The sequence below is a fragment of the Astyanax mexicanus genome, chromosome 20, assembly GCF_023375975.1.
Source record: "Astyanax mexicanus isolate ESR-SI-001 chromosome 20, AstMex3_surface, whole genome shotgun sequence".
NCBI lineage: Eukaryota > Metazoa > Chordata > Actinopteri > Characiformes > Acestrorhamphidae > Astyanax > Astyanax mexicanus.
This window is the reverse complement of record NC_064427.1, coordinates 2,151,292-2,175,509: the sequence shown is the minus strand read 5'-3', so window position 1 is coordinate 2,175,509 and position 24,218 is coordinate 2,151,292. Positions and strand designations below refer to the sequence as shown.

The 24,218-nt window shown below is 40.5% G+C and overlaps 1 protein-coding gene across 3 annotated transcripts in view; it reads left to right on the top strand.

Annotated features, from left to right (window-relative positions):
* Positions 1 to 678: 678 nt before the first annotated feature.
* Positions 679 to 24,218, top strand: part of zmiz2 (zinc finger, MIZ-type containing 2) — a 52,444-nt gene continuing 28,904 nt past the window's right edge. The window contains exon 1 of one of the 3 annotated variants that reach the window (XM_007250269.4): positions 679 to 1,219. The gene's annotated coding sequence lies outside the window, so the exon portion shown is untranslated. Of the gene's footprint in view, positions 1,220 to 7,672; positions 7,696 to 15,666; positions 15,690 to 24,218 lie in introns of those variants that run through there. The other 2 variants (XM_022680824.2, XM_022680823.2) reach the window with 2 other exon arrangements.

The window sequence follows — 24,218 nt, the reverse complement described above, 5'->3', positions numbered from 1 at the left end:
TGAATGTTTTTAATTTCTTTTATTTTTTTTTTGCATAAATTGGAAAAAAAATCATTTAAATATTTTTTGTATAAATTAGATCTGTGTTAAGTACTCTGAAACGCTTTTTAAGTGATTGGTGAAGTTTTTTTTTTAAGTGAAGTTTTCTTTTTTTTATTTTATTTGTATAAATTGGAGCCACCACACATTTTTTTTATTATAATGACCTCCCCCTCCCCCCCACAAAAAAAAGAAAAGGTGGAAGCCTTTTAAATAATTTACTTTTCTTTTATTTATTTTTTTATTCGAGTTCTTTTTTAAGTATCTTAAAAGGCCACAACACTTTTTTTTTATTATGATATTTTTTTTTCAGGAGATCCCACACACCAATCTCGTGTGCCATGAAATTTGGCATATAAATACAAGATAAATACAAGATAAAAAGATTTTTTTTGCAATACTTGATTACAAGTGTTCTACAGTCATGTTCGTGTTTAAATGTATTATAGTGAACAGTGTACTACACAATTAAATTAATTTATGAAATAATTTAGAAAATCATTATCAGCATCTTCATCCTCCTCATCCTCATCCAGCAGAGCTTCTGGATGGACGATCAGCTAATCTGGTCTGAGCGCTGGGAGAGAGAGGGGGGGGGGGGGGTGCGCTGGGGGTGAGTGAGAAAAAAAGAGAAAAGAAAAAAGAAAAAGTGCCTCTCTTTCTTCCGACAGAGAGCACCTCCATCCCCATGATCTCATGAATAAATTATAGCGGCTCATTGTGCAACAGAGAGGAGGAATGCAGTCGAGCCGAGGAAAATACGGCCGGGGGTAACGTTACAGACTCCGCATCGATCCGGAGCTCAGTCTCCTGTTCCTCCGGTTATGCTGCTCTCCGCGAGCCCGTAGCGCACAACACAGCCTCGGCTGGAGCTGGAAGACTGAGACTGGTGAATTGTAGCCTGTTTTTTGTCTGATTTTAACCTTTTTTAGATGGATTTTAAGTTACAACCAGGACACGAGAACCGCTGCTTTTATCTGCTTTCGACTGAAACATTCACGGAGACGGACTGAAAACGAGAAGCCGAGAGAGATTTAAATAGGTTAGGTTAGTTAGCTTGCTTGGCTAGGCGTCGCTTCGCTGTTCGGAACAGCGGGCTTTTTTCGCTGAGGTATCCGACTTTCCTACCGCGGAACACGGATCAACGAGCAGAGCAACCTCGGGCAGTTGGAGTCCTAAGGTAAGAAGCTATTTCGCTAATCTATAAGGCTAAAATTGTTGGTTGGCGAGTATCACGTTAAATCAGACCAATCAAATCTATCGATTTATTCAATTGACTTGGTTTCGTTCGTTTTGTTTGACTATTACTTTAATTATTTGAATTTGGCTGCTCATGCTCGCTCCTGGTTCGTTAGCGTTAGCTTTCTAACGCTAGCTAGTTAGTTAGCTTCGCGCTAACGCTGCTTCTAGACGCCGCTAGCTTCGCTGGTTAAAACGGAACGGAGAAATGAGCCAGTTAGCTTACTAACTTTGCTCTTAGCAGCTCATACCTTTTACTGGTTAAAGCAAATGGGGAAGTTAGCCAGTTAGCTTACTGGCTTGCTTCGTGCTAACTTTGCTCTTAGCCGCCACTAGCTTTGTTTGTTAAAGCGAACGGGGAACTAAGCTAGCTTGTTAGCTCACTAGGCTAGCTTCGTGTTAACGCTGCTTCTAGCCCCCACTAGCATTTCTGCCTAAAAATTACGGGGAAGTTAGCCTCTTAGCTTACGTTCTAGCTTCGTGCTAACTGCGCGTCTATCCGTCGCTAGCATTGCTGGTTTAAATGTACTGAGAAGTTAGCCGGTTAGCTAACTAGCAGGCAGCCTTGCCATAGCTCGTTTGTTGAGCTACCTAGCTAGGTCGTTCGGTTTCAAAAGCACTAACGTTAGCTGTGAATTGTTCTAGTTTACCAAAAATGTGTGATTATACAGTCTCTCAGACTCATCTAATTTTGTTAACTGGAGCGATTGTTGGCTATATTTTCCCTCTGAGAACTTTAATATGTTAGTTAGCTACAGTATTTCTTATTTTAATAGTGGTTGAAATTCCCTCTTTTTCCTTATAGCTTGTTTTGGTGGTAACGTTAGCTAGCTAGCTAACTCTGTGTTTCAATGTTTGTATATGACATTTTTCGTTTTTATAGCTTAACGTTATATTAAAACTGTAGCCAAAGGTAACGTTACCTGACATAACTAGCTATGTTTTAAGGAGTTTAAACACCGATATCCGATTCGTAACTCGGAAAATTCGGTTTTAAATGTAAAATCTAATCTCTTATCTAATATAGTTAGGTTGGCTAGCTACCTAGTTGTTAGTATAGATATCTATACTGGTAGGAAATTCAGATATACAGATTTATAAAAACATTATTGTAATTCTGACTAGTCATATGTTACAATTGATTTACAGAGAATTTTATTAATATTGACATATTCCTTACTTAAAACTCTCATACTTATAATTTAATATCTATAAGTACTATTTTACTAGAAAAATTGTAATTACAGATGTAGCTATCTATACACTGTAATTCTGACCAGTAAAAACTTTCCATTAAGAATATGTGGTCTTGGAAATATGACTAGTCAGCATGCCTATATAGGTCTGTAGATCTCAGTGTTACTAATAAATATTTCATAGTTGATCTCTAATATAAGGCACGAGTTGTATCACTGGGATTATTTTAGGCTAAAACAGTTTGCCATATTGTTTGTTTAGAACTTTCCCTCCTTTTTCTCACAATAATCTGACCAAGATGGTGTATCAGTGCAGTGATACCAGTAGTTGTAGGTAGAAGTTGTGGGCAGTGATTGTTCTTTTATGGCTGTTAAAACAGTGTTTATTTCAGATTGTTTAATATTTGCATTACGCTTGTGGCTATTACTTGCTTAGCCAGTTATAATTTGTGTATTTGTAATTGACTTATTTTCTATGTTACTTAATAACACACATTTCACCTTTGGTTTGTTACTGTTCAGAATGTGAAAGTGTGCATGGTGTCATAGATGTAATGAAACTGTTTTATAATGCAAACCATCATCGCCTCTTTGGCCTCTTGCATTCATAATACATGCAGATCTGACACACCCCTTGAGAACAGGCCTTGTAGGTCATTTAACCTCAGCTTACCTGGTTAAAGGTCTGTTGCTAAGAGTTCAGTGAGAAAGGGACTTCTCCTTTGGGACATTTTTGTGTGGTAATTGTTTTAGCAATTTTTAGCAATTTGTGTTTTCACTCCATTGCATTAATTAAATAAAATATGTATGTATTTGTCTTGCTTTAAAAACTACAAATTCATTTGCCAAATTTAAGTTGCATTCCCAGGTAAATCCCTGACTATTTAGAACCATTTCAGTACATGCCCAGGATTTTGGCGGATGAGTTAGGTGTGGAAATTTGGAGAAAATGCAGGAGGGGGTTACATGCATCACAATGCCTCCACATTACCATCATTATGGACACTCCACCCAGGCACTCTAGCTACATGTTGGCGGTACACTAAACAGCAGGGTTCTCTTGGCCTGGGCGTTATGTCGTGCAGTACTCCGGCAGGCCTGCATTTTACTTGCATTCTTCTTCCCGTGGGACAGTCAGTGAGAGTTCACCTGCACTCTGTAAGCGCTGTTTTTAATGTTCTGCAGATTTTTACTACAGAACTGCACTTGGCCCAGGTAGGGTTTTGGGCCAGTGCAGCCTGGCTTGAAAACGCTGCACAGGAGGTGACATGGACAGATGGTGAGGATCTTGTACTGAGCCAATGTCCTGCTCTGTCTCATACTACAGACTCCGTGTTTATGGGTCAGAGAACAGGTAGGCTACAGATGCCTTCTCCAAGGGTCAAATTGTGGCCATGTTGACTCCCCTGTTGTTTATATTCCCTTCATTAGGCACTGCTTTGTCTAATATCACCCATTTATTATTACATTATGTGGTAACATAGAGATATAATGCAAATTTTGTTTTTATCTCTACTACACAAGTACAAAATATCATTCATTTCAGATCAGCATCTCCCTGCGTAGACAATTGGTTTGTTTGCCACAGAGAAAAGAATAACATGAATTCAGAGTTAATTCTGTGCTCCTTTTCACTGGCACCTATTAAAAATAGTCAATACATCAAAAATTCTAAGTAGTAGGCAATGATGTCTCATTTTGTGAAGTGTTTATGACTATTGAAACACTGTGCTGCATTAACGATGACCCAGTAAACTAGTCCATATCTCTTAATTTTTCTAACTACAATAGTATCCTAATAAACATTAGTTTTATAAGGCCTAAAAGAGAGCCCTGTGGGATGCCACACAATATGCACAATATGCTGCATCAGTCACCAAACACCAAACAAAACACAGTTGTGCCTACATGTACCCTATGTTGTAGCCTACACTATGCTAGACTGTCGTGCACCTTCCCAAAAATATAACTGCTCAATACATCAATGCAAACTGCTTTAAATGTGATTGGTCTGCTGAGCATTGTATTCTCACCTTCACTTTACGCCAGTTTTGAAATCTGTTGTGGATAAACATGGATTAAGGAGAGAGGAGAGGTAGGATTAACTAAGGAAAGTCTGGAAATTTGGATAATTTAAACTGTACAACTCCTCTTCACCTAAAAACCCCATCTCCAACTATTGTATTGGCGATGCAGTCACCAGGGCACAATTATAAATGCTCATAATGGCGTAGGCCACTTGCGCAAACTATGTAGTAAAGTCTGTATTGGCTTAATAAAAAAACTATAAATTTGTCTTCATCATTCAGCGGGTTAACTGGCATCTTAAATAGTCATCTTGTAGAGTGAATTACTCCATTCATCACTCCATTTCTAAATATGTCTTCTAAGCAAGTTCTCTTTGCTTCCGATATTTGAAGTATGTTTAGACCCTTGACCCACTTTTAGATGTTTTCAGGACTTCTGTATTTTACTATATTACTTACACTCTCAACTCAACAGTCTAAACCAAAAAATAAAATCTAGTCAGGAGAGTAAAAGGCAGCACAGATTGATCTCGTGTGACGCATTTCTCGTATTATATGGGCCTGCCAGTGTCAAGATAATGTTTATTAAAAGCGCCTCTTGCCGTAAGGGTTTAGTAAATTATTGATAAGTGGCTGAAGTTTCTGCCTCCCACCCAAGGCCAATTCCTGAAAGCAAGCGCTGCATCGGTCAGCTCATTTACATGTGGGACGTTAAGCCAGACTCGATGTTTGGGTTTCCAAGAATGTTTAGCCTAATGTATGGACTTCGGTTTTATATAAGATCTTATTGCACTCTTTGTTTTCATTCACACTGACAACACTTCAGTAAAACTGAAGCCAATCTGTTTAGCCTCTGCTCTTCCCCACCCTCTGCACACATGTTCAGCAAAGAAGAGATGCTTTTTAATCCCCTAATCATATCTTAATTGACTGGAGAATGTCCACTACCTTCTCTGCAAACATTGGCTATTAATAGGCCAGATCAATTAGCATGTCATGTGTTGGTGGGAAGGAGCCAGCTTTTAAAATAGACCCAGTGTACCCGGAAATCTATCACTTTATTTTTTAACCTTGAGTTGAGCAAACACTGCGGTTGACCTTGGCCCAGAGCTGCAGTGTGAAGACAGCAATTTTTTTAAGGTTGTGACAACAGGAGCTGTGGAGAAGCAACAAAAGGATGAATGGTGATTTAATTTGGAGCTTGCACTAGAGGACAATAGATGATGTTTTGGGAGATTAGTTTCCTCACACCTAGAATAGTCAATTGGCATTCTTTTGATTGTTCTGTAAATAACTGTTTTAACAGTTTTTGAAAAGTGATGCTTTATAAATTTGGATTCTTTAAATGGTATTTTCTAATAGGGTTGAGATTAGTTAAATCAGTTTACAGCGCAGTTATATGTAATGTATCCAGTGGTATTATGAGCATAAATTAAGTGCAAAGTAATGTACAATATATACGTTCATTAATAAATAAATACTGTCAGTGTACATGCTTTAAAGCTTTACAAGTTGCTGACACATTTTTTGTGCAAATTATATGGACCCACACAGCATGTTTAGTGCTTGTATATCAGTATTGCCATTGAATAAGACTTTCTGGAGCAGATAAACATAAACATGAACATATTGGCACCATTCTTAAGGCCAGATGGATATAAAGTTTAAACTTCCATGATATATGGAATTTATTGACTAGTATATTCTGCTTATTTCTTTTCATAGTGGCTAAGCCTTATTTTCTATAAAGGGATCTTCTTGCAAAATATATACTTACGATGTTTGCAAAAATAAAAAGTCATGTAAATCTTGCAAGAAGCCTTCCTTCAGTGGATATTTGAGACAGTAAATCCAATAAAAGCAAGATAAACAACGAATCTGCAAGCGTACTTTTGTCCGTATAACTTACCTCCAATATACCATTATATATGTAGTATATTCTCTGATCTGCTTGCTAAGTAACAATGCAATGAATTTTTAAGCTCTATGAAACTCACATGGAGTAAACCAATCTTGAAATGACTTGACTCATAAATTTATATCATTACTAATAGCTGTCAAGTTTTATCAATCTCGAAACTTTGTTATGATGAGGAATTTCCAAAGTGGCATCATGGCCGCTAAATATATTGAAGTAATAGCAAGTGTGATATATACTACAGGCCTAGCTGTTTGTGGTTATATCTTTGTCATCATTTATAAGTAAAAGCAAGGGGAAAATTAACTATTGAGCTAAAGTGCTTTCAATACAGGGCCTTCACCATTCATAGATCCAGTTATTTATATCTTGTACCTGTTATTTAATAAACTTTCAAGAAGCTGACATGGACTCTTATGGACTTTTCAATGTCTGGGACCTGATCTGGCCTTGCAGGGGGACCCTGAGGTAAGTGCAGAGCTTTAGGTCAAAAAGAAACCGCAAGTGCATGAGTGTGTGCCGCCCACAGAGAAGACACCAGCACAAAGACCAACGCTACACTATCTCTGTGTCAGTCTCATGGCCTTGTCCTCGCTCCTGTGTCTGCCTGTGTGCCGCTGTAGAGCGCAGTCTGAGCCGGCTTTTTATAACCACAGGCTGAGCCTTGCCAGCAGTGTTGAAATAATCAACCTAGACCGACCGCCCGCCTGGATCAGCCTATTGTGGGCGTGTGGGAAGGATCAGCGTGAAGCTTGAATTATATCAAGTCCTGCTCTTGAGCTTGGGTTTGTGGTCGCCGTCTCTAAAAGAGCCGGGTTGAATTTCTGAGGAATACCCCACTTGTTCGCACACAAATGGGCTTTATTAAGACGGGACCCCCCACTCAGGGGAGGGATGTGCTTAGAGGGTATAATGGGATCATATGACAGCAGAGCAAGGGGCTCGTCCACCATTAAACATCAAGATGTTGAAGCGCAAATCAATCCAATCAATAGCAGAGCTGTAAGTGTGATCGGAATAGCACGTTATCCACTCAGAAGCGCAGGATTGGGCTGTAATATTGGTTTGCTTGATTTCCTCTATAGTTGTAAACCTCTTCATTCTTCTGAGCTAGATTGAAATTGTTCCTCGTGTCCTTGATTGTAAAAGGACAGGCCAATTGAGCTCTATTTAAGCTATATTTCTGTTGTGTTTCTAGGAAACTGCCGTCATTCGTTCCTCCCAGACAGGCGTGTGTGTGGATGATTGAGACTGCATTGAGTAATTTACTGCAACAGTGAGTTTCCAAATAAGTTTGCAATTCAAATGGATAGGGCAAGTTTCTACTTGTGAACAAACCCTTACATTCCCAAATAAGTCTATTTCAAAATGGGGTAATTCCAAGCCTAATGCTACAGGAGTCATTAGTGCACATCCAGTACTGTACTAAAGCTGTCTGGCGGTAATATGAGCAAAAGATGAGTATTACTGTAAGAAGTCCTGATCTTTATCTCTTATTTACAACATGACTGGATGGATGGTTTACATGCAGGAATAGAAATAATTTTTTGTGTTGGAATTGTTATTTGTCTAGTCTTGCAGTTTGATTGGAAGCCTTAATGATGTAAAGATTCACTGGTTTGCTGCACATCTGGGGCCTTGGGTGTTTTCTGTTATAAAACTATAGAGACTTTATTTTGGTCTGTGGAGAGCACTTTAGCTCTCTTTGACTCTTCTTTTAGCAGTACTGAAACAGTGCAGCAATGCTTTAAAAAAGTTTTTTAACCTTCAGTGGAAAAAATAAATTAGCTACTATATTGTTTGTTTAAAATGTTGCACATTAGTACAAGTTTTTGGAGGTCTAGTTTCTTTGTCTAAGAGTCTAAGAAAAGGCCCAAACGGTCGGCCTTTGGCCCAATTTAAACTTCTGCGTCTAACCTATGCCATAGCCTACGCGTATACAGCAAAATGCGCTATGCAGCGGAGCATGTTTATACCTCTGCGTGCGCATATCAGCGGCTCTGTAGTTTAAACCACTAAGGAGGGAATGTGTGGGCGGGAACGAGAGGCACAGCAGACCAATCACAGCTGCGTCTGTCCATGTTGCACAGCACTTAGTTGCGTTTTCAGCAATGTGTGCGTCGAACTACGGCATAGGCTACGGCGTAGGTTTGATGCAGAAGTATAAATTGCCATTTAGTTGCAGCCAGATTTAGATGGTTTAGATGATCTGGATCAACCAAGAAACTACCAAGACAGAGAAGGCAGCAGTGTCTGCTTTGTATAACTCACTACATGGCAATCAACAGGAAATAAGGAAAGATGAGGCATTTTACTCTCCTAGGAGAGCACTAGGCCTGTATCAACTGTTATCCATGGTGTTAACTGCTTGTCCTGGGTGGTCTTTATCACAGTGCAGTACCTTGCTGTATTGTTAATTTTCACAGCAGGGCTGCTCTCAGGATTTAATTTGATCTGTTATCAGGCGTTCTTGGCTGAGACTATATGAAAGACAACTGGAACGCTATCGTTAGCCAATGAAGATGTGAGAAATGCTGAATGTTAGCATGGGTCCAGGCTTTTCATATCAGTATAAAAACATAAAAACACAATTTCCCTATCGGGTTCTGCTGAGGTCTTGGTCAGACATGAACAGGAGTGTTAACAGGCGGGTGGTGGTTGTAGTAGTAGCAGTAGTAGTAAGACTGAACAGCCTGGAGATGATCAGATAGCCCTGCCTGTGTAATCTGTCCATGTCCTGCCTCCTGTTTTCCCCCTCGCAGCCAGCACTCTGTCAGACAGATGGAAGCAGAAATGGCCGACCTCCTATTGACTGACTGGCTTTTGTGCATGGAGAAGATCCTTAGTAACTCACTGCATCATTACCTCCCTATACTCACCTCTGTTAGATCAAAAAGCAGGCTAGTGGGCATCGACCTGGATAAGTCCACCCCCTAAACCACCTTTTTGCGCTCCTGCTGCCTCAGGCTACTTTCCTGTTACAAGACTCATTAATCAGCTCTGATTTTTACTTATTTATTTATTTTTTCATCTGATCAGATTTGGCTATGTTGGTGTTTCACATTTGTGAATAAATGTATCCCTGAAATAAAATGACATATTTTTACGTATGTTTGATGCAGACGGGGGGAAAAAAGACAATTTTCCATACTTACAAAAGTATTCTTCATTTCTAGATAGCTGGTCTGCAAACCCAGTCCACTTCCACTAGTACATACCTCATTTCTTTTTCTTTATGTAGTCTTAAGGAGAAGGCCATCATTTCCATTCAGTATAGATAATTAACCATCTCTATGAAGAGGTGTATAGTGGGAGAGTTACTCTTTTTTTTCTTTTTTTCTTTATTTGCATCACCGCTTTACCACAGACTGGTAATGTGAACGTAGCCTTGTGGTGCGTTTGTCCATCCTATTCGATTCCAAAGAGGCCAGTGGTTCTTCTGAGCTTCTCATGGTTCCCCAAACCTCTGAACCATATTCCAGGCTGACGCCTTTCTTTTGTTAGTTAGGCTCTGCAGCCAGAGTGAGAGGGCTTGCCAAGGTGTCGAGACACACTCGAACTGCCTTGTGGTCATCCCTGCGTGATTAGCATTCCCAACTGCAGCCTGGCTTCCTAACACATTCTCTCATGCCCAGAGTAACGTGGAAAACCCAGACCGGACCATTAATGCCGAACTCTGCGTTTAAAAAGTGAAAGGTAGACCTATTACAACAGGCTCAGGTTGTGTAAAAGTTGATAAAACTTGTGGAACCTTTTCACTAATGCAATTAAATGTAGTAATTATTTGGCTGTTCATATTTTGAAAAATCCTTTTATGGGAGGCTGAACTGTAGTGCATATTCCAAAACTACAAACTGCAAACAACTAATGTACTTATCTAATACAATCAAATGTAGTTTTAGTTGGTAGTCCATGTTTTGAAAATCTCCAGAAAAGGCTTTTTGGAAGGATGAACAACCGTGCATCTTCTAAAACTGCAAACGACTAATGTACTAAACTAATGCAATTAAATGTAGAAATTCTTTGGCTGTGCATATTTGAAAAAACTCTAGAATTTTTTTTTAAAATACTGAACAATAGTGTAATTTCCAAAACTACAAACTGCTAATGACTACTGTACCAATCTAATGCAAGCAAACGTAGTTTTCGTTGGTTGTCCATGTTTTGAACGTCTGCAGAAAAGGCTTTTTGGAAGGGCCGCAGGAACAACTGAGGGTTGTACTCTTAAGATTGGGGGAAGGGGTGGTCTCTGCAGTGCAGTGGGGGCAGGTAACTCTCCCTTTCAGAACAGCTGCCGTTTGCTCTGCAAATTGATGTTCTTTCGCTTCCCCCAGTATGTTTGGGTACACAGGAACAGCTTTGATCTCTATAGGACGTGAGGCTTTTTGGACCACTCACCCAAATTGCTCCTGAAGGCTCTGTGGCCTGAGGACTGTTGGTTCTTCTGAAAGATGAGGAGGGGAAAAGACACTTTGTCTTGGATATCAGCGCGCAAGGGTCACCAGGGTCAGCGCAGAGTACCTTTCTACCAGCTGCTAGGAATCTTGGGAATGTGAGTAAAGAGGGTGTTCAGATGGACAGCTAGAGTCTAATGGGTTCTCCTTTATTCTCCTCCACCTGGCCTTGGTGATTTAATTACTCATGGAATATGCTAAGCTCTACACCTTTATGCCTGGATGTGTTCAGTGTAGGGTTCAATGTATTTTTGATTAGCTTGATGATAATTGATTTTGGGAAATGTACAGTACAGCACGTGAAATGATAAACAAGAAGGTGCAGGCCTTCTGCTTCATCTTCTGTTTCAGGATTTGAAACTGGAGAAATGTATGCATTTCAAGTTCACCGCTAGCACAGGGTTGCTAGCATTGTGTCCCATGCAATGTGAGACATGTCCCACGCATTCTTAATCACGATCCTCTATTTATTTTTAGGTTACTGTGCTGACAGCTGGTACTGATAAGGAGGATTAGATCATGTGTTTTATGTCTTGTAATGCATACCTTGGAAAAGGGCTACTGTGCTGGTGATGAACCACCCGCAAAAATGTTTAGACGCTGTTAAATGGTTCAAGTAGCAGGTTATACTAAGTGATTTGAAGTCTTAATTTGGCTTCTAGTTTCCTTAAGGCAGTGAGATGCATCCAAAGAAAGACACTGTTGTGTTTTGTGCTGATTGCAGGGATCTTTCTGCCTTGGGATGAATTTGATTGCGTTATTGGTCATCCTTTAGACCTTTAGACCCCTTGCTTTTTTTCATTATATATATATATAATTTTTTTTTTTTAAAACACACATAAACTAAGGGACATAGAATTGTGTCTGGCCATTATCCAGAACTTCCCTTTTACAGATATAGTGCACAGCTGAAGATTTCTGTGTTAGACCACTAGAAAAGTTTCATGTCATTTGGACATGTGGTGGAGAAGCTGGCCTTTTTTTAGCATCCGTTTCAGATAAACGCCGTGAATTTCCTGAAAAGTTACCTAATCTATCTACACCTTGGCTCACTCGGACAATACCCAGACTTTGTACCGGAGGGCTGGTTGGATAAAGTCTAAAACTGGCTAATGTCTAAAACAAACAAAAAAAATGTCTGGTACAACTTATCTGGACATTTGCATTTACACACACAGCTTCCACTAAAAAAAGAAAATTTGGAGTCTGCATTTTGAAAAAGTTGGAAAAACGACTGGCTTATCACGTTTGCACTGTGATGCCAGGTTGTTTTTTAATAAATTCCAAGAGTATTTTTAAAAAGTAACTTACCCAGACCCTGATTTTGTATAAAATCAAAATAGTCTAATAAAGAAAATACGACAAATACAGTAATTAGGGTTCGATGGGGAAAACCTGGAAATTTCCAGTTTTGGAAAAATAAAAATGCCCAGAAAGTTTTGGAAAAATCATGGAAATTTGGTCAGCAAATCTTTGTGTTTCAGTTTATCGATGGAGAAAAAAAATACGTCAGCTTAGTTAATTTTTATTGATATTATTGTGTACCATATGATACGATATAGCACGCCCCTCTTGCCAATGGTGAACAAGATCAACAACAGTTGGCAGGAATGATAAAAAAAAAATTGAGGCAAACCCTAAATTCTAAAATAAGTAGTTTGTTGATCAATTTGTCAGTGGTGCGGTTTTGTGGACCGTCGCTTATCCAAAGGGAATTGAGGCTTATTCGCTGTCCCGCCTAACGCAGTCACAGATGTTGAAACATTGGGTTAGTTAGACTCTCTTCCTGTGGTTTTCATCTGCAGTGCTGGCCTCTGTCTAATCTTCCCATCAGCGTTGTGCCGGGCTCTGACGCAGGTTCGCCGCCACTCTGCCCTGCCACGCAGCTACTCCCTAAATAAGCTTGTTTCCTTCTAATCTGGCCACCAGAGAAAACCACTCCATGTCATCATTCACACTCTCCATATGGCGTACCTCCCTATGCGAGGACGTACAGGACCAATTCATCATTATGAGGACAAAAGGAGAACAAGGAAAGGGGGTGGGCTTGTGCTTTATGACCCTTGTGGGGTGTGTTTTTGTATTTTCTTGATTTGCTTCCATCGGAAGGGCATTTTTGCTTTTAGGTCGATTTTACAGCATCAGAAAGACTTACTTTATTTTATGGGTGTCCCAATCACAATCATGAGATTTTGAGTATCTGCCAATACCGAGCCTAATCCGATACTAGTTATTATATTTTTAAGAGATGCTTATTTGTTAAGTTACTGAATTGAAATGAGTGCTTTAATTGAGGACAAACACTAGCATTCTAACTGCACGCATTCAGCAGAGTCTATAGTGAACTTTTTGAGTAAAAATGTAACATTTACTATTTTAGATAATCAGTGATCTGGATCTTTTTCACCCAATTCAGATCCTTTGGAATATACGTGATCCGATTGCTGATATTTGATCGATAATATGGACAGGATATTTGGATATTGTGCATATATATATATATATATATATATATATATATATATATATATATATATATATATATATATATATATATATATATATATATATATATATAAACAAACACTGTAGGACAAACATTGCCAGATCTTTGACTTTCCACCCCCTTCTCTTCTTCTTCTTTGGAGAACTATTTGCTTAGTACCGTTCCACAACTTTGATTTGTTTTGGAAATGAAATTCAAATCACTTTTGAAAAGCCTGGCCTGAAACACTCAGCACAGGGTAAACCTGCCTCTTCAGTGTGAACCCTTTCTTGATCCGCCCCCTGACCCGGGACACAGCCCCTTCCCCACCCTCTGGAGAGAAGCGCATGTGATCAGCTGGTGAGGTGGAGGCTCAGCTGGCTGGCTGAAGAAGCTGAAGCCGGCGGTAATGGGCTCATCCTGGAGGCCTCTCCTCAGGCAGGGCCGGCATGGCCGCTTAGTGCCGGGTAGAATCAGCCACGCAAGGTCACTCAGGTTAATGGATCCTCTGTACACTGTGACAGGGACACTGTGGGTCCTGATAGATGCCTCATTAGCGCTGAGTCTCTATCGCACGCTCTCTCCTTTTCCAGTCTTGCACAAAGCAGAGCAAGACGTGACGTGGGCAGTTATTTGAAATGGTAATGTATTGCATGATCAAAATGGACGTGGTCCAGGCAGTACTGATGATGGTAGTGAAGTGTGTGTGTGTGTTTCTTTAGTACTCTGATTTTGTTCCACTCAGATTTAGCGTCTGATGATCGTATCGCCAGAATTGGTGGGTTTTTATTCCTGTTAAAGGTTAAATGTTAACCTTTAACATTTAGAATACAAAAGCCTCTGTTAACAGCGTGTTCTAACAATTTCCTGCAACACTGTTTGACTTCTTTTCTACCAGTAATATCAGGCTGAAAGTGAAGTGAGATTAAATGAGCACAGGGAAATCCTAGAAATATTTTCAAAACGAGTATATTGAGTAAGAAAAGAAGCTAAATTAAATGTATTTGGAGGAATAGTATGTTTCTTTTGATCTTCCCAGACTTGTGGTGCTTTTGGTCGATCAGTTTTGAAAAGTACTGCAAAGCACTGTACAGACAAAAGCACCGAATTTTAGTTTAGCCCAATTTTGGGTCTCTGTTCAGATTTACTAAACCATGGTTTGGTTTGTTTGCTTGCAGTTTGGTAGAGAACTACAAATTTTTTGATAGTTTGTACTTGTACTTGTTGACCCATTACATGAAGTTAATACAGGCTATTGCCCATTAAACACTTGAAAAAGCAGAAGAAAAGGTGTTGTGCCAAAATCCGACTCAGGTGATTCTCTGTCTACTGTAACTGTAGATTAACCCTTGTTCATGAACAGAAATTAATGGAATCTGTTGGTGTCATTTTGCTGTGTGGTGCATGCACACTTGAAGGGAGACAGATTCTGACGCAGAGGTAGAATTCAGCACAACACCTGGAAAGGCATCTTGCTAAACTGGAAAGATATAACCATCCAACGTACTTCCAAACAAATCAATGTCAAGTATGTCAAGTAAAGATAGATACCGTCAGTGTAAATTGCTAAACTTCAGTGTGAAACCAAAACTAACCACACCAAATCTTGGCTATACAACATAACAAAAACATAACCTTTGGTTCGAACTTTGTTCTGGCTGTTCAAGTGTGAAGAAAACACCCTTAGAGAGTCTGAAGAGAGCTCCTAGAATTCTCACTAGAACTCCAGTATCCAACTGTTCCCTAACCGCCAGCAAAACAAGTTTTGACCAAGCCCGCCAGGACCATGTAAGCTGTGTGATCTTTCACCTGTCCCACCTCCCACACTGCTCTAATCCAGGCAGTGGAGAGATCAGTCTCTGAGTGACACCTAGCCAACCCTGTCCTGCTTCTGGAGGCCTGGAGGACCTGGAAACACCGCTAACACACAGATCTATCAGTGTCTGAATCTGAAGAGTTGAAGCAGATGCTCCTTTTTTAGCTATGTGATGAAAAGTCAGCTGGCTACTGATGAGAGAACAGTTAGTATTTAGAGATTCTGTTGCTCAGCTATGTTTGTCTGATGGGAGCGGACAGTGTGCACCCTCATTTTTTTTTTTATCACAATATGTTTACTCAGGACGATTGGAACTCTAAAAAGGGAGCACAACAACTCCTTGTTCCTTGCTGTTCCCAGAGGACCGGTGTCCAGCACAGTTTGTTTTTATTTCTCTGCTCAAATGCCATTGGTTCAGCTCCTCTCTTAATTACCAGGTTTAGTAGCCAGGTTTATGCAAGGAACTGTGCTTCCAGATTGTGATGGACATTGCCTCCAACTCCAGGACCAGAACTGTAAGTTCATTGTTTAGAAATCCTGACAGTGTTTTTGTTTGCTTTGCTTTTTGTGTCTCTTTTATACTTTTCTATTTAAATTAAATTCGTGGTACTTCATGGGGAAGTTGCTAGTGGCTAGTTTGGGGGAACACCATTTTTGGGCCTCTGGTCTGTAGGTATGTCTCAATAGTAATTGTTGTTTGGATGATTTATTGTACCATGAATAATTGCAATAAACAATATTTTAGTCATTTTAAGATTATTTTTTTTGTTGATGTAACGATATTAGAACATTTAAAATTACAATTCCATTGTTTTTACAGTGTTTTACAGTGTTTTTACAGTAATAAAATTTCAGTTATTAAAAAAAATCAGACTGACATAACATTTTTACAATATATATAAAAAATCACATTTCTTAAAGTGAACTATCTGGCCGTTCACATTAATGATGCAGGGGGCGTGTGCAGGTGTGATGGATCACAGTATAAACCAATAGGGTGTTGGAATGGTATATGTTTATACTTCTCTACATCCAATCACAATCAGATTCACTCTATCTGGATGGAGAGATTTATCTGGATAGGGGTTTTATTAAACAATGAGAAGCCGGAATAATAAAAACAAGCTGAAATAAAAATAGTAAAATTTAACGAGTAGAAAGTTCAGATAATTGTGTGAAAATGTGAAAATAGTTCACAAGCAGAGATAACTGACATTTCTACTTAAGATAAAAGTATTTGTACTTAGTTACTAGTCACCACTCGTTTTTACCAATATTGAGCATCCCTAGTATCATGGTACATGTTCACACAGTATTATGGGATGACCCAACTGTCTCACACCCCTGCTGTTAGTAAAACAAAAAGCTCCAGCATGAATTCTCTCGCTTCAGCCTGCTGAACCAGCCTCTCCTACTCCTACTGTGTTTGTTAAGGACTTGCAAATGTGCCGGGTACTAGATCAAGCCACATTTGCATGAGCATGTGTGTATGTGAGCTTGAGAGAGAGAGAGTGTGTGTGCAGTGTGTATAAGTGTATGTGTGTCAGTGGAGTGAGTCAGTACAGGAGTTGGACTCTCGCTCTGACACACATTGGAAGTGCGTGTAGAGCCCCCACAGCGTGACGTTGGCTTGGCTCTCTGACGTGTACTGCTCTGTACTCGGCGTCACTGGCTCTTCCTGTGGCCGAAGCTTCAGCTCTGACCACGGCCCACACCTTCTTCCAGGAAATCCAGGGGTTGTTCTTATGGTCCACAGCTTCGGCTCTCAGTCTGTTGGGTGTAGAGTTCGTGTTTCCTCGAAAAAGAGCTGAATTTCCTGAACATTCTGTGATTTCTTGGGTTCACCCATATTTTCACTTCCTGGAAAGACGTAGAAAACTTTTTACAGTGTTTCCGGAACATCCTCTGATCTAGGGCTGCACGATATTGGAAAAAAATTACATTGTTGTAACTGAAAATATCTGCGTGAAACTGAGGTGCACAGCTTTCGACATGTGAATTTACGAGCACGTGCCCAACCATGTGGATGGAGGCCATGTGTGCAGTTACCTCGTGTTTACCCCTGCCCCCCTCCCTCGCTCTTCCCCTCCCACTTGTGCTTCTCACACATGCAACAGCAGCCTGTCACTCTCACAGACACAGAGACAGCGCTGTGTATCTACTTCTTGTGGCAAAAATCAAAACATTGCAACATGACATGTATGATTTAGTTGCCTTAAGCGACACACGTCACACTTCCTGCAATGTGACTGTTGCGCATGCTCACATCACAATGACGATGCTTAAACTTTATATCGTGCAGCCCTACACACAAGTTTTCTCTTTTTGGAAAGACAGTAGAGAACTTTGTCTGGCCACCGACAAAGAACAGCGCATTCATGCACCTGTATAGATGACTGTCTTCCGTGTGGCAGCGCCATGACAGGCAGTGTTCGCCACAAAAGTCTATGCAAACGGCGCCATCCTTCTTCGAGCGAGAAGTCAAGCCTCAGCGTGGGTTAAATAGATTTCTTGCCTGCTCACTCCATGCGCGATTGAAGTGTAGTGAATGCCCTGTATGGATTGTGGGCCGATGTTCTCCACCAGCGCTTCAGCACTTGTGCGCTTCTTCTCTCACTGACTGCAAGCTGTGCGGAATGGATGGATCCTGATGGCTCTATTTTAAGCCTGGAGGCCTCACATGTGAACAGTGTCCTGGGCTCACCCTCAAGAGCTCCTCGGATAAATGAAAAGGAGGAGCCGTGCTTCGACGTTTCCCTCAGGGATGTTTAGTCTGATGTCTTTCTCAATGGGTGAGATGCATTAGATCAGCATCAATTTAAGGCATCCAGAGGTTTTAAGGCCCCAATTGTGTTGACTGACTGGCTGGTAAATAGGATTTCAGCTTTTTTGTTAACACTGGATCCAAACGTTAACATTCAGAATGCATGAAATGATGACTTGACTTGTCATTGCTTTTTTCATGTAATTTATCATAGAACAGGGGTCACCAACCCAACTTCTCCTGGAGGGCTACTATCCTGCAGTTCAGATTGAATTCACATTTGATTCAGACAATCAAGAATTATAAAAAGAAAAGTACAGTAATTATGTGGATGCAGGGTTTGAGATCATACTTCTTTGGAAATGCTAGTTTGATGAAAACAATTTTTTTGGTCAATTCAGTGTTCTTATTTTAAACAACTTAGCTACCAGAGACTGGTAGATATGTCTACATAAGACAATTTATCTGATCATTAACTGCTGGTAAAATCTGGTGAAAATACCTGTTTTGTTCTGTATATATTATTTTTAAATACCAAGTGTATTGACTGACAGGTAAGATCCCAGATGTTTTTAACAGTGGATCCAATCAACTGGTAACGGAGCTTCTTCAGGATGTATGGCAAAGGTTTCTTTACCTGTCATTGCTTGTTTTTATATCATCTGCTGTAGAACAGGAATCACCAACCCACATTTTCCTGGAGGGCTTCTGTCCTGCAGATCAGATCTAACACTCAATTCAGACAATCAAGAGCTCAAGAGTTTACAGTAATTGTGTGGATCAGATTGGATCCAAACAAACACAAAAAAGGTTTGAGATCAATGCCATAGTAGAACAAGGTTAATATACAAGTCAGATTATTTAAGTGTGATTGGACTATAATCTTAAATTTAAAGATGCACCACTCTTTTAGAAGACTCTTTAAAACTCTTTCTTTTAAAGAAAGCATTCCAACCATGTTGTTTCAGTCCCCTAAGACACAGAATCCTCAGCAGTAACAGATAAAAACAGTCAAAACAACAACAATGGCCATTGCTGCTCGTTTTTCTCTTGCACGGTCGAGCGAGGCTCTTTTGGTGCCCTGCAATAGCTGCTCTGCGTGCCGTTCCCTCTGTTATTAGACGAATAATGTGGCTGTTGTCAGTGAGGCAGGCCAGCAGTAAGCTGTCTGTGCGCGAGTCTCCATCGAGTGCTTCTGTCACCGTTAATCAGGCAAACCATCAGTCAGTCAACCTGTTTTCTCCCCTCTACACCAGCGAGGGAGAGCGAGCCGCTGCTGTGTGCACAGTGAGTCACGTTGCAGGGGAGAGAGAGAGAGAGCGAGAGAGCGAGAGAGCGAGAGAGCGAGAGAGCGAGAGAGCGAGAGAGAGAGAGAGCGAGAGAGAGAGAGAGCGAGAGAGAGAGAGAGCGAGAGAGAGAGAGAGAGAGCGAGAGAGAGAGAGAGCGAGAGAGAGAGAGAGAGCGAGAGAGAGAGAGAGCGAGAGAGAGAGAAAGATAGAGAGAGAGAGAGAGAGGCAAAGGGGAGGGGGAAAAACTGAGTGTTGAAGTCAGACAAGTTTATCAAGCAGAGGCCCTTGAACGAACCAGCCGACGCTGCTTTTATAAAGGACAGTCAGAGCCGTGACAAAGTCGTTAAAGGAGAATCAATACGATGTGACTCCATTTGCATTCGGGCTGCTCGATTCAAAGCGGCTCACGCAGGGAAAACTGAGTTTTGGTGTGGAGACTGGTGGATAATCCTTTGAGAAATTGGTCTATTTTTACAGCCGTTAATAGCAGCACAGGTTAGGGGTGGGAGATATGACCCTAAAATAATATCACAATGATTGGTGAAGTGACGAAACATAGATTTTTATGCTAAATACTTATTTATATTTATAACAGTTTCATACATTTAGTAGAAACAAAATCTATGAACTTACCAAGACACTGATTTTTGTATACTGTAAAAAGTGTAACAAAAATAAAACTGTAGAAATCTGCTACAAATTTAAAGTGCATACATATTAACTGCAACCAAACAATTAAAAGTGAAAAAAAGTAAATCGCAAAACAGTAAAAAAAAAAAAAAAAAAATGTTTTCACATATCGTGTCAAAAAAAAATGGCACACCTCTAGTACAGGTGTATATTAAGTAATGCCATCACTACCCACAGTTCCAGCTTCCTCATATTGTACATTCAAGTTAAGCATTCATGGAACTCCTGAAACTGCTGTGATCCTGCGACTATCTAAATAATCAAGTTAAGCCCTGGTCCTGCAGCTGCAGCAGGTTTCAGCTGGGTGACTTTCTTTTTTCTTTCTAAACCTGATTTTATTGCAGGTAGACAAGCCCTTGCCACTCCTACTTATGAGGAGAACACAAAGGCATGCGTGATATTTCCAGTGTTTACTGGTTTCAGCTTTAGCTTAAAGGCGCGGGAGCTTGGGCGGAGACCTTCCAGAGAGTGTTGCTCTGTAACTTTGGACTCTTAAAGCGAGAGAGCGAGCGAGTGAACGAGTGAATAACTGAGAGTGAGAGCGAGAAGAAGGGTGGATCGCTTGACCTAGAGAGAACCCTCACTGCACCATTAAATGTGCTGAGTGGAGATAGTCCCGGCCCGTTCCACTCCGCTGCCGCAGCTACTCGGCCTTGGCTCGTTGCCTCTCAGCCAGACGCAAACAAACTTACAAACCACTTACAGATGTCTCAAGAAATGTAGATGCTCAGAAGATGCCATGCTGGCGGAGTCACCGCAACGTGTAGAACACTGGGCTCCTTATTTACTAGGGGTGGGGAAATGTTTCAATTCTTAGATGCTTCTCAATTTGATTCAGACGAGAGAGTCCAAAGAGCAGAGGTTTAGATGTTTGAGAGGAGCATCTCTTCCACCACTTCCACTTGATAGTCTAATTTTCTGCTCTTTGGTTTCTCATATTTCTCATTTTACTAATACAGGCAGCTATAGCACTTTATTTTTTATTTTAACTGCTTTTAATAACAAAGTACTGCTTATTTTTGTTGTCATGTTGCTAATATTATTAGTACTATTAATTTTAGGGAAATTACTACAACTACTTGCCCATAAATATTAGGTAAGCCGCTAACCTGGCATAGAAACCCATTCCTGTGTGTAACTAATATAAAACCTTACAAAGACTATTAAAACTAACTCTATTATTCAAGGACCAGCTTCAAATATGCATTACACTCATCAGTCGTAACATTATAATCACCTTCATCATTTCCTTGTAGCTGGTTTTAATATTATGGCTTTTAGAAGCTTGTCCAACCATTTCCCGAACAACATTAATCCTAGATCATTAATCATTAATCACCTTGTCATTTGAGTGATTTAAAATAACTATACTGTGTAAATAGAAAAAGTGTAAAAGATCCTGTTAAATAGTGGAATTCAATGTGGATCATTACATATATATATACCAAGTAGTCATACAATGAGGAAAAAGAAATGGAAAAGAAAAATATGCTTAAAGATGCTTCGATAATCATTTAATAATTGCTTTGAAGAACTCGTAACTGTAGAAGATCCATAATCAAAGGAATCGTAATTGAATCAGTGAATCATATGGTGCCTAGAGATTCCCACTCCTAGTATTTGCCATATTAAACAATTGTTTAGAGATGTTTTCCAATTCCTCTAAAAGTAATTACAGCAAAATGCTGGATTATGAACAACTTCCTCCATCAAGCTATTGCCCAATAAACCCCTGAACTTTGCCTTTCTGAATTTCCTCTTCCTGCATTCTGGATTTCTGAACTTGTCTTTGTGTAAGTTCCTGATGACTGCTGTGAGGTCCTGATGAATTTATTTAAAGGGAGGTGTTGGGTGAAAGCTTCGGGAGCACACAGGGCCTGTGTAGGTATGAGAAAAGCAAACAGCACTAACACAGGCCTCACCATTATGCAAACACAGCTGACCTGGGAGGTGACGCTCTCTTGGTCGGCCCCCTCGTGCACACACTGGCCATCACCTCTTAGCCTCTTGTAGGACAGACTTGTAGAATAAACTGAGATCTGTGGTATTAAGGGTATAATTTTAGGGCTTTTTCTCACCTGGAAGTTAGGGAACACGTCTTAATCAAGGTTCATGAGTTGAGTGGAGTAAAGAACTTTTGCTCGGTCCTGTCGTCATCATCATCATCCTTTTTAGTGTGTGCTTCAGATAGCAGCTTGGATCTGTTTCCCTGCAAGTGCACAAGTGTTTTACAGTAGAGTGAGCTTGAGAAGCCTTTCACGCCTGCTTTAGTTTGGATCCAACTAAAAATTCAGGTCCAGATCAGACAAGATAGTTGCTTTATTGACTCATCGTACAATAAATGGACATGGTTATTTTAGCATCACTGGCTAAAACACTACAATGCTTTTAGCAACTTTATACACTCAGTTTGGACTGCAGTAGGTGAAGAAGAAACTATATATTTCCCAATATATGATTAAGTACATTTGTGTTTATTTTGTTGTCTTTAAAAGGGTATGAATGTCAGTGGCATTTACATGGTCCTAAAAAAATTCTGTATCATTTATCGCAATAATTTAAGGGTACAATATATCGTGGCAGGCCTAGAAAGTACCCTTAAAAGATCAGTCTACCCCCAAAAAAAATAAATTCCAAGTGTCAAGCTATCAGTGAAACATTTTCAACTGACGTTATGCTATATTATGCTAACTCCTGGCAACTGTTCTCCTCCTTTCGTTTTCTTTTTTAAATGCCTTGGCATGCTTGGTCTGGCTCTTCCTTCGAGGAATTAGCTCTCCTTCTTGACTACACGGAGCTTGTTTGTCTTGTTTTGTTTTCTTTAAATCACTGCCTGGCTGTTCGTGCCCTTAAGGTGGCGCGTTGTCAGTTTCTTTCTGTGTAAAACTATCCCCGGCCCTTTGGTGTGTTGACAATTGACTATGGCCGCAACAAAACAGCTCTTATTATTGTTGCACATCCAGTGGTTCAATATAAACCCTGTTTAAATTCCTCTTGAGCAAATGATGTATTTTGCGGGAGCATTGAACACCTCGGATCCCCGCCGGCACTCGAGGGCAGTCTCGACAGACGGTGTTGGAGTGTTGGAACGTGTCTGGCAGTAATTTGCTTCCCGCTCCTTATCTCCCTCATCTCCGAGGTGAGAGATAGTATCTGTGTCTTCCCACCTCTCTGTTTGTATGCATATGCAGAGGTGTATCGCTTCCTTTATCTCAATCAGCCTTTTCCTCTCTAACAAGGGAATCTGGTTACTGCAGTGACGTCGCCGCTGATGATTTCTGCAGTGCTCCTTGCAGAAACGTGAAGCAGTGGTGTTGAAATGTGTGGTCAACTGTGGTGTGTGTGTGTGTGTGTGCAGGAATGTGTTATCAGACCCAGCCTTCCTGTGGCTCCTAATCCCCCTTCCCACTGGCCACCCTCCCCCGTTCTGTCTCTCTCTCTCTCTCTCTCTCACTCTCGCGCTCTCTCTGTTTCTCCCTTGCGTTTGCTCTCTCGGCCTCTGGGCTCTTCTCCTCCCAGCCGGGGCCACGAGGGGGGGAGGGGCAGCCTCTCGGTCATGTGACCCAAGTCGCTCCCCCATTTGGCATGCGGACAAATGGGAGATTTTGGACAGCAGTCTCAAGTGAGCCATTAGCTCACACTGTCTTTACTGATGCTCCTGGAGATGTCCTCCATTTTAAGTTATTGACTCTGACTGAGAGGTGCAAAAAAGAAGGACTTGAGTGTTTTGCAGTTTATCTGTAGCCTACTGGCCAAATGGCACAGCCCCTTTAATTAACCCTCGGGTTTGGGGTTAACTATGTAATATTAGGGGGGGACTAGAGGGCTGCCTTGACTGGTACCGTTTGGGATTTGGGCTCATAAACACATCACGCATCAGAATTATTAGAGAAATGTTCCATTTGCCAAAAAACTAAAAACTGAACTTGTACTGAACGAGTACAAGTACAAGTAGGCGGCGGGAATTTTTTAAAATTCTTAAATGCATCTTGATTCGGACATGGACTATTCTAAATCGAATCACAATAAAAATCGATTAAGACATGCAAACATGTAGCTATACATTTTGCGTAACATGTTCTAAAGTACGCATGTCATTTAATCTCGCGTTTCACTTATTTTGTCTCGAGTTTGTCTGTGGCGTGCGAGCGTGTTTGCCACTGCTCGCACTGTTTATTAACCCTGGTTTCGACCAGTTAGCATGAACGCTAATCCAGCATGCTACCTATAGAGCCATCTGCTACTTTCATCCACACTTCATTTTCCTCCAAACTGTCTAAACAGCATCACTGTGCAGAAGA